Below are 15,170 nucleotides of genomic sequence, written 5' to 3' on the forward strand. Positions count from 1 at the left end.
AACGCATTTTGATCTACCATCCGGTCCATCTCCCTTTGGAAGACGGAGACCCCGTTGGTGACGCCAAAGGGAACCCTAAGGAAGTGATAGAGGCGGCCGTTTGCCTCAAAGGCAGTGTACTGGCGGTCCTCAGGGCGGATGGGGAGCTGGTGGTACGCTGATTTCAGGTCAATGTTCGAGAAGACGCGGCACTGCGCGATCTGGTTGACCATATCAGCTATACGGGGGAGTGGGTAGGCGTCCAGCAGGGTGTAGCGATTTATTGTCTGGCTGTAGTTGATGACCAGGCGCTGCTTCTCGCTGGTCTTAACGACCAGAACCTGGGCTCACCAGGGGCTGGTGCTGCCCTCAATAATCCCTTCTTTCAGGAGCTGCTCCACTTCGGTTTTAATGAAAACCCTGTCCCCGGCACTGTATCGCCTGCTCTTTGTGGCGATGGGCTTACAGTCGGGGGTGAGGTTAGCAAACAGTGGTGGGGGGGTGACTCTGAGTGTGGAGAGGTTGCACCTGGTGCGCGGTGGGCAATTTGGAAGCTGCTGGCTGCGGACTGTGAGTGGGGGTAGGGGTCCACCGTACGCCATCGTAACACTTTTAAGGTGGCACTGAAAATCTAACCCCAGCAGGACGGCAGCGCAGAGGTCAGGCAGGACCAGAAGTTTAAAATGATCGTACACGGTCCCGTCTACTACGAGTGTCACCACGCAGTAGCCGTCGATGTCCGCCGACTGGGACTCGGAGGCCATAGAAATCCGCTGTTGCGCAGGCAGGACTGGGAGAGAGCAACGCCGCACTGTGTCGGGGTGGATGAAGCTCTCCGTGCTCCCAGAGTCAAAAAGGCAGATTGTATCGTGACCATTTACCTTAATGTCCATTGTGGAACTGGCCAGTTGGTGCGGTCTCGCTTGGTCCAGTGTAACGGATGCCAGCGTAGGGGTCGGTGTGTCGCTGCGGGTATCAGATGAGGCGGTGTCGGGGGCCTGCTGCATCCCGGCTGTCGTCCAAGATGGCGGCGTCCATGATCCCCATGTGGCTGGAGGCGTCCAAAATGGCTGCTGTACCGGTGATTCGCACACGGCCGGGGAGGTCCAAAATGGCGGCCCGCATGGCCCACACGCGGCGCTGCTGGGGTTCGGGGTGGCTTTGGCCCTGCAGACGCTAGCGTAGTGTCCCTTCTTCCCGCAGCCCGAGCAGATCGCTTTTTTCGCCGGGCAGCGCGCTCTGGGGTGTTTTGCCTGGCCACAGAAGTAGCATTTCTGGCCTTGGGGCACTGCTGTCTGGCCTTGGGACACTGCTGCGGTAGTTGGGCCGTTGTTGGGGTGTGGCTGGGGTGGCACGGCGCTATGAGGCAGTCCTACCGTGTCCCAGGCTGTCATTGCCCGCGGTGTCCACGGTGCAGAGGAGTAGGCATCCATGCCCTGGTAGGCTGCATCCAACGATAGTGCGAGTTCAGAGGCCTTGTTGAGGTCGAGGTTGCTCTGCTCCAACAGTCGCTGTCGTGTGTAATTGGATCTGTGGCCCGCTACAAAAGCGTCCCGGATAAGTTCCTCTGTGTACACGGCGGCCTTTACATCCTTACAACCACAGGCCCGGCCAAGCACAGACAGTGCCTGAAGGTATTCCACGGTCGATTCCCCAGGTTGTTGTTTACGACTCCCCAGGAGGTGCCTGGCGTACACTTCGTTCACTGGGCGCGTGTACTGGTCCTTGAGGAGCTTGATAGCATCCGCGTACGAGGTCGCGTCTTGGATGACCGAGTACACTCGGTGGTTCACTTTGGAGGTCAGGACATCCAGTTTGTCCTCGTCCGATTTGATTGCTTCGGAGGCGGTCAGGAATTTTTCGAAACGCTTAAGCCAGTGAGTAAACTTGGTGGATGAGTCCGCCTCCCGATGATCTAAGTCCAGGCATGCTGGTGTGAGGATCTTCTCCATTATAAAAATGTTGTTAATAAAATTGATGCGCTATCAATTACTCATAAAAGACTGAGAGTTAGAAGAGTAACTAAAGGCTTTTATTAACAACAGAATGGAGGTCTGCCTCGAGTGGTCGACCGGTCCAGGATACAAGGGCTGGGGAGCAGTCACCTTTATACTCGGACCTGTGGGAGGAGTCAGCCGAGGCATGTCCAGGCATGTACACAGTGGAATACAAACAGGACAAACAGGAATACAAACAGTGGTTTACCACAGGTCAAACCATTTTTATTTTTATTTTGTCTTTTGTGACGCTTCCTCTTCTGTTTCACAAGGTCGGCTTTTACAGCTGCCTCATGGAAGATCATATTTATATCCTCTATGGCCATGTTTACACCATCTCTGGTGATCTCGTATGGGTTTTCTTTAAATTTTGATATTTTACTTGTGAGATCAGGTGACTTTAGTGCTGTGATGAATTTTTCTCCACTGTCTGGGGCCCATCTGTACGTCTGGTTTATTTTATGGAGCTTACTGGGTTCCTTTTTTGTGTCTGTCGTTTGGGCAGAAAGTTTAAGGTACATATTTATTTGGTTATGGTCTGAGAGGGGGGATTGCTGCCTGACAGTGAATGAGTTGATATCGCAGGGGTCCAGGTCAGTGATTGTATAGTCCACCACACTAGACCCAAGAGTTGAGGAGTATGTGAGTCTCCCTAGGGAGTCCCCTCTGAACCTACCGTTAACTATGTACAGGCCTAAGGATCGGCAGAGTTGCACTACCTCCCTACCGCTTTTATTTATTTCACGATCAAGGTTGTTCCGATTAGCGATGGCTTGTGTGACATCTAAAGGGGTCTGGCCAAACACATGGTTGTTTCCCTGTGGGTCTATGAAGTCAGGTTCACAACCGGTCCTTGCATTTAGGTCCCCACATATTATCACCTTTCCTTGGGCCTGGAAATGGCTGATTTCCATGTGGAGAGTATCAAATAACTCCTCTTCGAAATATGGCGATTCTATTGGAGGTATGTAGATCGCACATAAGTAAACATCTTTTTTTGCTATTCCTATATTTTTATCTAGTTTTAGCCATACGTGTGATTTTCCCTGTTTTACCGGTGAGATGTGTTTGTCCAGTTCTCCCTTATACCACACCAATATTCCCCCGGAGGTTCTGCCCTTGCGTGTTTTAGTGTTCTTTACTGAGGGCAAAATGATTTCATGGTACATTGGAGGACAGTGGGTCGGCACGTCCTTTTGGCACCATGTTTCTGTTAACACAATTATATCAATGTCTTTTATAGCTTTTAGGAATTCAGGGTCTGTACTCTTCATCCCAAAAGTTGAGGAGTGGAGGCCCTGGATATTCCAGCAGCTTATGTGGAAAGAACGCATTTATATAGTTCAATAAAACGAAATAAAATGGCCTATTTTGTGGGATGAGTGTGGAAACACTATTTTCTACAATGCTAAATGATGATTTAGTATAAATTTCATGAGGCATGCACATATATCTATCTAATAATAGTAATAATACTGATAAGATAACAATAATGATAATGATAAATAACAATATTAATAATTTCTCCGGCTTTCTATCAGGCTGTTCAGCATCGTCATGATCTTTCTCAGTTCTTGGTATACAGTCTGTGGTCTAGAGGGGGGTCTTGGGTCAGGTATAAAAGCACGGTTCTGTTGTTGGTTTTGTAAAGGGGGGTGGGGGACATTGGTGGTCCTGTTTGGGCTCCCAATGGTAGAGGGGGTGGGAGGGCTGCGTCTTTTGGCAGTGTTTATGAGGTTTCTTGCGAAGACCCACATCCGCTGTTTGAGTAGATGTATTTCGTCATAGAGGTCCCTTGTGTTGATGTTTGGATGATGGGCCAGGGAGACGTTGGGGAGGTCAGAACATCTCGTGTCGATCTCCCTGTTGGTGTTGTGGATTATATAGGCTGGGGTGTCCTTTCTGGGCAGTAGTGTGGAGATCACGATCCGCGCCTCGGGGAATTCCCTGCTGGCCTTTTCCGCCATCCTGCTCACCGCCCTAGCAGTGCCTTCCTGTAGGGTGCGTAGGTCGTTCGTGCCTGTGTGGATCACAATCCATTTGGGGCTTCCAAGGGATTCTTTGTTCAGGATCTTCATTGCTTGGTCTGTGTTGCTGCACCATTTTTTCAGGACTTGATGGTCTGGGAACAGCCTCTGGGGGTCCAGAAACTTTCCGTTGGAGTCGGTCAGCAGGACCGCCTGAGGGGCTGGTTTTTCAGACTGGGTAACAGTAGTCTGGGTAGGACTCGCCTGGTGGCTGGTTGTTGGCTGGGTTTCTGGGATATGTTGTGTGGCAGGAGCGGGGTTTGGGGCTTTCGGTGTGTCATCGTTTGGGGGGGTATCTGTCGGTTTTTGTGTTCCTGTGTGTGAGGACTGGGTAGCAGTAGTCTGGGCATGACTCGACTGAGGGCTGGTTGGAGCGGGGTTTGTGGCTTTCGGTGTGTCTTCGTGTGGGGTGGCATCCGGCGGGTTCTGTGTCCTTGTGTGTGTTTTTGTGTCCTCAGGTTTTTGGACCTTAAGAGGTTTGTGTTGCCTGCTGAGCCTTTCTACGGTCTCCTTCGTTTTGTTTTGTTGAGTACGGAGTTCTTTGATCTCATTTCTTTGCTCCTCTATGGTCTTTCTCAGTTTGTGGATGGTGGACTCGTGTTCCGTTTTTAGCTGTTTGAATTCCTCCTTCAAATTCTTGGCCAGTGTTTCTCTGTATTCGTTGAAATCAAGTTCTAGTTTGGCCAGATTCTCTTTCATCATTTTGTTTTCGTTGAGAGGTGTGGGGGGGGGTGGAGATGGACAGGGAGGTGTTTTCCTCTGCTGGTCTCTCTTCTTCCTCCACTTGGCTCTCATCATCCTCTGTTCGACTCTCTTTTGTTTCCTGTCCATTGGTCCTCTTTGTGTCTGCCTTAGTTTTCAACTGGGGGAATTCCTTTTCGAAGGAGTCCAGATTTTCCACATTCCCCTGTATCATGATCTTTCTATTTTTGTTGTAGTAGCTTATGGTTAGCAGGGGGTCATCTTTATCTAGGTTTCCATCTTTACATATTTTCAGTCTGCCTCCACTGCCAATACCTTCACTGGAGACATATGTGTAGTGTTTTTGTAAAGTCTCCTTCCAGGAGGTGACATATTCGGTGTAGAATATGAGGTTGTTCTTCAGCTTAGTCCCTTTGTGTGTGGTATAGTCAACGTAGAGGATCTCTGGGTTATTTTTTAGTGTTGTGTACTTGTATTTTTCCTTTGCTTTATTTTTTGTGCATTGCTCAGGATATATCATTTCCCTGCTCATTGTCGTCGTTTGTTTTTTGTCTCAGATAGATAACTTTTTTTTCTCTTTTTTGTGTCGTGTTCCACCTTAGCCCACTTTTAGGTCCAAAATTGGGAGTTTTTCAGGGGTTCATCTTTGGTATCGCTGCTCTTAAAGGTTTATCTTTCTCTTTTTCTCACAGGCTCTTGGTTCGGGTAGTTTATCGTTTCTCTCGGGTTTCTATTCCTTTTCCTCGCGGGTTTGTTGTTCTTTTTTCAGGTTTTTTTCGAACTAAATTTAAATAAAATTAAACTTTTTCCGAACTAACTTTAACTAAAATGAAACTTAGGTAGAATTAGGTAAAACTTATTTCTCCGGCTTTATTTATTTATTTATTTATTTTTTTTTCCTCTTCCGACTCTCTCACTCGCTCTCCGGGTCTCGGACTCGCTCTCTCTCTCCGTGCTACAAACTCGTCCACTCTCCGTGCCCCGGACTCATTCGCTTTCCGCGCTCTGGGCGGATCTCTTCGCGTCGTCGTGTCGGTCTCAGGCCCCCGGGTTTTTTGACTCACCAGGCTGTTTTCTGCCCTGGTCTCCCGGTCTCCGTTCCCGCGGTCTCTGGGCCTCGCGGTCTCGGGTTCACCCTCCCCAGGTCTCTTACTCGTTTTCCCGGTTCGGGCCGTTCCTCTCGTTCTCCGACCTCGCGGACTCGGGTTCACCCTCCCCAGGCCTCTTACTCGTTTTCCCGGTTCGGGCCGCTCCTCCCGGTCTCCGATCCCGCGGTCTCTGGGCCTCGCGTTCTCGGGTTCACCCTCCCCAGGCCTCTTATTTACTGTCCTGGTTCGGGCTGCTCCTCCCGGTCTCCGGTCTCGCGGTTCAGGCCTCTGTCTCAGTGTGTATCTGTGATTCTCTCAGCGCTCTCTCTCCCTCCATCACCCTCTCTCTCTCCCTCCATCACTCTCTCTCTCTCTCCCTCCATCACCCTCTCTCTCCCTCCATCACCCTCTCTCTCTCCCTCCATCACTCTCTCTCTCTCCCTCCATCACCCTCTCTCTCCCTCCATCACACTCTCCCTCTCTCCCTCCATCACCCTCTCTCTCTCTCCCTCCATCACCCTCTCTCTCCCTCCATCACTCTCTCTCTCTCTCTCCATCACACTCTCTCTCTCCCTCCATCACTCTCTCTCTCTCCCTCCATCACTCTCTCTCTCTCCCTCCATCACTCTCTCTCTCTCTCCCTCCATCACCCTCTCTCTCTCCCTCCATCACTCTCTCTCTCTCCCTCCATCACCCTCTCTCTCTCCCACCATCACTCTCTCTCTCTCTCTCCCTCCATCACCCTCTCTCTCTCCCTCCATCACTCTCTCTCTCTCCCTCCATCACTCACTCTCCCTCCATCATCCTCTCTCTCTCCCTCCATCACCCTCTCTCTCCCTCCATCACGCTCTCTCTCTCCCTCCATCACTCTCTCTCTCTCCCTCCATCACTCTCTCTCTCTCCCTCCATCACCCTCTCTCTCTCCCTCCATCACCCTCTCTCTCTCCCTCCATCACCCTCTCTCTCTCCCTCCATCATTCTCTCTCTCTCCCTCCATCACTCTCTCTCTCTCCCTCCATCACCATCTCTCTCTCCCTCCATCACCATCTCTCTCTCCCTCCATCACCCTCTCTCTCTCCCTCCATCACTCTCTCTCTCTCCCTCCATCACTCTCTGTCTCTCCCTCCATCACCCTCTCGCTCTCCCTCCATCACTCTCTCTCTCTCCCTCCATCACTCTCTCTCTCTCCCTCCATCACTCTCTCTCTCTCTCCCTCCATCACTCTCTCTCTCTCCCTCTATCACCCTCTCTCTCTCCCTCCATCACCCTCTCTCTCTCCCTCCATCATCCTCTCTCTCTCCCTCCATCACCCTCTCTCTCTCCCTCCATCACTCTCTCTCTCTCTCCCTCCATCACTCTCTCCCTCTCACTCCATCACTCTCTCTCTCTCCCTCCATCACCCTCTCTCTCTCCCTCCATCACTCTCTCTCTCTCTCCATCTCCCTCTCTCTCTCCCTCCATCACCCTCTCTCTCTCCCTCCATCACTCTCTCTCTCTCTCTCCATCACCCTCTCACTCTCCCTCCATCACCCTCTCTCTCTCTCTCCATCACCCTCTCTCTCTCCCTCCATCACCCTCTCTCCCTCCCTCCATCTCTCTCTCTCTCTCTCGCTCCATCACCCTCTCTCTCTCCCTTCATCACTCTCTCTATCTCCCTCCATTACACTCTCTCTCTCCCTCCATCGCCCTCTCTCTCTCCCTCCATCACCCTCTCTCTCTCCCTCCATCTCTCTCTCTCTCTCCCTCCATCACCCTCTCACTCTCCCTCCATCACCCTCTCTCTCTCCCTCCATCACCCTCTCTCTCTCCCTCCATCACCCTCTCTCCCTCCCTCCATCTCTCTCTCTCTCTCTCGCTCCATCACCCTCTCTCTCTCCCTTCATCACTCTCTCTATCTCCCTCCATTACACTCTCTCTCTCCCTCCATCGCCCTGTCTCTCTCACTGCATCACTCTCTCTCTCTCCCTCCATCACTCTCTCTCTCTCCCTCCATCACCCTCTCTCTCTCCCTCCATCACCCTCTCTCTCTCCCTCCATCACCCTCTCTCTCTCCCTCCATCACCCTCTCTCTCTCCCTCCATCGCCCTCTCTCTCCCCCTCCATCGCCCTCTCTCTCTCCCTCCATCACCCTCTCTCTCTCCCTCCATCACTCTCTCTCTCTCCCTCCATCACCCTCTCTCTCTCCCTCCATCACCCTCTCTCTCTCCCTCTATCACTCTCTCTCTCTCCCTCCATCACCCTCTCTCTCTCCCTCCACCACACTCTCTCTCTCTCCCTCCATCACCCTCTCTCTCTCCCTCCATCACCCTCTCTCTCTCCCTCCATCACTCTCTCTCTCTCCCTCCATCACCCTCTCTCTCTCCCTCCATCACCCTCTCTCTCTCCCTCCATCATTCTCTCTCTCCCTCCATCATTCTCTCTCTCTCCCACCATCACCCTCTCTCTCTCTCTCCCTCCATCACTCTCTCTCTCTCCCTCCATCACCCTCTCTCTCTCCCTCCATCACCCTCTCTCTCTCCCTCTATCACTCTCTCTCTCTCCCTCCATCACCCTCTCTCTCTCCCTCCACCACACTCTCTCTCTCTCCCTCCATCACCCTCTCTCTCTCCCTCCATCACCCTCTCTCTCTCCCTCCATCACTCTCTCTCTCTCCCTCCATCACCCTCTCTCTCTCCCTCCATCACCCTCTCTCTCCCTCCATCATTCTCTCTCTCCCTCCATCACTCTCTCTCTCTCCCACCATCACCCTCTCTCTCTCTCTCTCCATCACTCTCTCTCTCTCCCTCCATCACGCTCTCTCTCTCCCTCCATCACCCTCTCTCTCTTCTTCCATCACTCTCTCTCTCTCCCTCATTCACCCTCTCTCTCCCTCCATCACTCTCTCTCTCTCCCTCCATCACTCTCTCTCTCTCCCTCCATCACTCTCTCTCTCTCCCTCCATCACACTCTCTCTCTCCCTCCATCACTCTCTCTCTCCCACCATCACCCTCTCTCTCCCTCCATCACCCTCTCTCTCTCCCTCCATCACTCTCTCTCTCTCCCTCCATCACTCTCTCTCTCCCTCCATCACCCTCTCTCTCTCCCTCCATCACCCTCTCACTCTCCCTCCATCACCCTCTCTCTCTCCCTCCATCACTCTCTCTCTCTCCCTCCATCACCCTCTCTCTCTCCCTCCATCACTCTCTCTCTCTCCCTCCATCACTCTCTCTCTCCCTCCATCACCCTCTCTCTCTCCCTCCATCACCCTCTCTCTCTCCCTCCATCACCCTCTCTCTCTCCCTCCATCACCACCCTCTCCCTCTCCCTCCATCACTCTCTCTCTCTCCATCCATCACTCTCTCTCTCTCCCTCCATCACTCTCTCTCTCTCCCTCCATCACTCTCTCTCTCTCCCTCCATCACTCTCTCTCTCTCCCTGCATCACCCTCTCTCTCTCCCTGCATCACCCTCTCTCTCTCCCTGCATCACCCTCTCTCTCTCCCTCCATCACCCTCTCTCTCTCCCTCCATCACTCTCTCTCTGTCCATCACCCTCTCTCTCTCCCTCCATCACCCTCTCTCTCTCCCTCCATCACTCTCTCTCTCTCCCTCCATCACTCTCTCTCTCTCCCTCCATCACCCTCTCTCTCTCCCTCCATCACTCTCTCTCTCTCCCTCCATCACTCTCTCTCTCTCCCTCCAGCACCCTCTCTCTCACCCTCCATCACCCTCTCTCTCTCCCTCCATCCCTCTCTCTCCCTCCATCACCCTCTCTCTCTCCCTCCTTCACTCTCTCTCTCCCTCCATCACTCTCTCTCTCTCCCTCCATCACCCTCTCTCTCTCCCTCCATCACTCTCTCTCTCTCCCTCCATCACCCTCTCTCTCTCCCTCCATCACTCTCTCTCTCTCCCTCCATCACTCTCTCTCTCTCCCTCCATCACTCTCTCTCTCTCCCTCCATCACTCTCTCTCTCTCCCTCCATCACACTCTCTCTCTCCCTCCATCGCCCTGTCTCTCTCACTGCATCACGCTCTCTCTCCCGCCATCACTCTCTCTCTCTCTCCCTCCATCACCCTCTCTCTCTCCCTCCATCACCCTATCTCTCCCTCCATCACCCTATCTCTCCCTCCATCACCCTCTCTCTCCCTCCATCACCCTCTCTCTCTCCCTCCATCGCCCTCTCTCTCTCCCTCCATCGCCCTCTCTCTCTCCCTCCATCGCTCTCTCTCTCTCCCTCCATCACCCTCTCTCTCTCCCTCCATCACTCTCTCTCTCTCCCTCCATCACCCTCTCTCTCTCCCTCCATCACTCTCTCTCTCTCCCTCCATCACCCTCTCTCTCTCCCTCCACCACACTCTCTCTCTCTCCCTCCATCACCCTTTCTCTCTCCCTCCATCACCCTCTCTCTCTCCCTCCATCACTCTCTCTCTCTCCCTCCATCACCCTCTCTCTCTCCCTCCAACCCCCTCTCTCTCTCCCTCCATCATTCTCTCTCTCCCTACATCACTCTCTCTCTCTCCCTCCATCACCCGCTCTCTCTCCATCACTCAATTCAATTCAATTCAATTCAATTCAAATGCTTTATTGGCATGAAAGTTTACAGAGAACCATATTGCCAAAGCTTACATTGCAAAAAGGTACTGTTTTCTAATATTCTGTAGGTGTCAATCGATTTGACATTTGTTGGGTACATACAATATTACTTTTAAACAATATTAATTTTAAACAGTCTTTGTACTTCATTTGGTACGTTCAATATTAATTTTAAACAGTCTTAATTTTAAACAGTCCTCAGGTTGTGACATGTTGTTACATATTTGGCCCCAAGGTATGGTCTGTCTCCTTCTCCTAGGACTAATCTCAATTTTGACAGATCATCCAATTCCTTGAAATCTGGGGTTGTTTGGCTTAGCTTGTTGAATAATATGTTTCTTGATGTGTTGAATTTTTCGCATTTTAGGAGGAAATGCATTTCTGTTTAAACCTCGCCAGCCAGAAATTGATCGCATATTCTATTCTCTCTAGGCTGCCAGGATTTCTTGTATCTGCCTTTTTCAATTTCCAGTTGGTGGTCGCTTAGTCTGTACCTGGTGAGGGTCTGTCTCTGTTTTGTGTCTCTGATGGTCGTGAGGTAGTCTGCCAGTTTATATTCTCTTTTTAGGGCCCGGTAACATTCTAATCTGCTTTGGCTTTCGGTTATTTTGTTCCAATGTTCCAGGTAGGTTTCTTTGCATTTTTTAATGATTTGGTTCACTCGGATTGGTGTTTGGACGGCTGTGTTGGTCTGGGGCTGGTCAGGGTCCGGCTGAGTACTTAGTTTCAGTAGCAGCTGACTCAGGGGACTCTTTTCTGGGTTTAGCTCTTGGGTCTGAAAGGCTTTGAAATGAAGGGTGTCTGGGGAGCTAGATTTGAGGTGATTTAGGAAGTTTAGTGCTCGTTTTTGGATGTTTATTATCAGTGGGTATCTGCCTAGTTCGGCTCTGCATGCATTTGTTGGCATTTTTCTTTGGGTGCGAAGGATGCTTCGGCAGAATTCTGCATGTAGGGCTTCTATTGTGTGTTTTTCCCATTTAGTGTAGCTTTGGTGATTTAGCGGGCCCCATACTTCACTACCGTACAGTGCAATGGGCAGGATTATGCTGTCAAATATTTTGAGCCAGATTTTGATTGGGATTTGGATGTTGTAGAATTTTCTTTTTATTGCATATAGGGCTCTTCGGGCTTTTTCTTTTAGTGCATTCACTGCTATGCTGAAGCTCCCTGATGCTGTAATAGTTAGACCAAGGTAGGTGTAGCTCATAGTGTGTCCTATAGTGGTATCACTGAGGGTAAACTGGTATTTGTTTTCCTGACATCTGGGCCTTTTTTGAAAAATCATGATGTTGGTTTTCTTTAGATTTACTGTTAGAGCCCAATTTTGGCAGTATTTGTCGAGTAGGTCTAGTTGTTGCTGTAATCCCTGTTCTGTGGGAGACAGCAGAACCAGGTCGTCCGCATAGAACAGGGATTTCACTTCTCCATCCAGGAGACGGAGACCTGGTGACTCGCTTTGCTCCAGCATGTCTGCTAATTCATTTATGTATATGTTGAACAGGGTCGGGCTCAAATTGCAGCCCTGCCGGACGCCTCTTCTCTGGGTGAAGAAATCGGTGCGTTTGTCTCCAATTTTGACCCCACATTTGTTTTTCAGATACATTGATTTAATAAGGTCATAGACTTTGCCCCCTATTCCACACTGAAGAAGTTTATAATAGAGCCCTTCGTGCCATATAGAGTCAAAGGCTTTCTTGAAGTCGATGAAACAGGCGAATATTTTCCCATTTTTTGTTTGGTGTATATGTTTTCCAATGAGGGTGTGAAGGGTATAGATATGGTCGGCTGTGCGGTGTTTTGGAAGAAAGCCTATTTGGTTTTTTCTGAGGATATTATGTTTGTTAAGAAAATCAAGTAATCTACTATTTAGAATACTGCAGAATAACTTCCCTAGACAACTGTTGACACAGATGCCGCGGTACTTATTTGGGTCTGATTTGTTTCCACTTTTAATATGGGGGAGATTAGTCCTTGGCACCAGATATCGGGAAAACAGCCTGAGCGTAATATGATGTTGAATAGTTTGAGTATCGCACCCTGCATCTCCATATTGCTGAACTTGAGCATTTCATTTTTGATGTTGTCTGGGCCACAGGCTTTCTTTAGGTGGAGAGATTTTGTTTTTGTGGCCAGTTCTTTCCATGTGATTGGGGAGTCTAGAGGGTTTTGGTTGTCTTTAATTGTTGCTTCTAATGTGTGGAGTTTTTCTGTGACCTGATGTTGACTTGGGTTTGTTTCGTTTATTGGGATGTCTTTGTAGAGGTTTTCAAAATGTGTTCTCCAGATGTCGCCATCTTGGATTGGTAATGCTTGCAATTGTGTTGTACTCAGGTTATTCCACATTTCCCAGAATTGTTTTGGATTGGTGGAGTTTTCAATTTCTTCGAGTATTTTGTGGGTATAGTTTTGTGTTTTGTTCCTAATGGTGTGTTTATATCTTTTGAGGGTTTCATTGTATCTAGTACGTAGGTCCGGATTGTTTGGTTGGCGATGCTTTTGGTTTGATATTTTTCTCAGGTCTTTTCTGGCATTTTTGCATTCGTGGTCAAACCATTTCTTATTTTTATTTTGTCTTTTGTGACGCTTCCTCTTCTGTTTCACAAGGTCGGCTTTTACAGCTGCCTCATGGAAGATCATATTTATATCCTCTATGGCCATGTTTACACCATCTCTGGTGATCTCGTATGGGTTTTCTTTAAATTTTGATATTTTACTTGTGAGATCAGGTGACTTTAGTGCTGTGATGAATTTTTCTCCACTGTCTGGGGCCCATCTGTACGTCTGGTTTATTTTATGGAGCTTACTGGGTTCCTTTTTTGTGTCTGTCGTTTGGGCAGAAAGTTTAAGGTACATATTTATTTGGTTATGGTCTGAGAGGGGGGATTGCTGCCTGACAGTGAATGAGTTGATATCGCAGGGGTCCAGGTCAGTGATTGTATAGTCCACCACACTAGACCCAAGAGTTGAGGAGTATGTGAGTCTCCCTAGGGAGTCCCCTCTGAACCTACCGTTAACTATGTACAGGCCTAAGGCTCGGCAGAGTTGCACTACCTCCCTACCGCTTTTATTTATTTCACGATCAAGGTTGTTCCGATTTGCGATGGCTGGTGTGACATCTAAAGGGGTCTGGCCAAACACATGGTTGTTTCCCTGTGGGTCTATGAAGTCAGGTTCACAACCGGTCCTTGCATTTAGGTCCCCACATATTATCACCTTTCCTTGGGCCTGGAAATGGCTGATTTTCATGTGGAGAGTATCAAATAACTCCTCTTCGAAATATGGCGATTCTATTGGAGGTATGTAGATCGCACATAAGTAAACATCTTTTTTTGCTATTCCTATATTTTTATCTAGTTTTAGCCATACGTGTGATTTTCCCTGTTTTACCGGTGAGATGTGTCTCTCTCCCTCCATCACCCTCTCTCTCTCCCTCCATCACCCTCTCTCTCTCCTTCCATCACTCTCTCTCTCTCCCTCATTCACCCTCTCTCTCCCTCCATCACTCTCTCTCTCTCCCTCCATCACTCTCTCTCTCTCCCTCCATCACTCTCTCTCTCTCCCTCCATCACTCTCTCTCTCCCTCCATCACCCTCTCTCTCTCCCTCCATCACCCTCTCTCTCTCCCTCCATCACTCTCTCTCTCTCCCTCCATCACTCTCTCTCTCCCTCCATCACCCTCTCTCTCTCCCTCCATCACCCTCTCACTCTCCCTCCATCACCCTCTCTCTCTCCCTCCTTCACTCTCTCTCTCTCCCTCCATCACCCTCTCTCTCCCTCCATCACTCTCTCTCTCTCCCTCCATCACTCTCTCTCTCCCTCCATCACTCTCTCTCTCTCCCTCCATCACTCTCTCTCTCCCACCATCACCCTCTCTCTCCCTCCATCACCCTCTCTCTCTCCCTCCATCACCCTCTCTCTCTCCTCCATCACTCTCTCTCTCTCCCTCCATCACTCTCTCTCTCCCTCCATCACTCTCTCTCTCCCTCCATCACTCTCTCTCTCTCCCTCCATCACCCTCTCACTCTCCCTCCATCACCCTCTCTCTCTCCCTCCTTCACTCTCTCTCTCTCCCTCCATCACCCTCTCTCTCTCCCTCCATCACCCTCTCTCTCTCCCTCCATCACCCTCTCTCTCCCTCCATCACTCTCTCTCTCTCCCTCATTCACCCTCTCTCTCCCTCCATCACTCTCTCTCTCTCCCTCCATCACTCTCTCTCTCTCCCTCCATCACCCTCTCTCTCTCCTTCCATCACCCTCTCTCTCTCCTTCCATCACTCTCTCTCTCTCCCTCATTCACCCTCTCTCTCCCTCCATCACTCTCTCTCTCTCCCTCCATCACTCTCTCTCTCTCCCTCCCTCCATCACTTCTTCTCTCCCACAATCACCCTCTCTCTCCCTCCATCACCCTCTCTCTCTCCCTCCATCACTCTCTCTCTCTCCCTCCATCACCCTCTCTCTCTCCCTCCATCATTCTCTCTCTCTCTCCATCACCCTCTCTCTCTCCCTCCATCACCCTCTCTCTCTCCCTCCATCACTCTATCTCTCTCCCTCCATCACTCTCTCTCTCTCTCCCTCCATCACTCTCTCTCTCTCCCTCCATCACTCTCTCTCTCTCCATCCAGCACCCTCTCTCTCACCCTCCATCACCCTCTCTCTCTCCCTCCATCCCTCTCTCTCTCTCCCTCCATCACCCTCTCTCTCCCTCCATCACTCTCTCTCTCTCCCTCCATCACACTCTCTCTCTCCCTCCATCACTCTCTCTCTCTCCCTCCATCACTCTCTCTCTCTCCCTCCATCACACTCTCTC

The sequence above is a fragment of the Somniosus microcephalus genome, chromosome 4 (genome assembly GCF_052327205.1).
Source record: "Somniosus microcephalus isolate GS21.2 chromosome 4, FLI_Smic_1.0, whole genome shotgun sequence".
Taxonomy (NCBI): domain Eukaryota; kingdom Metazoa; phylum Chordata; class Chondrichthyes; order Squaliformes; family Somniosidae; genus Somniosus; species Somniosus microcephalus.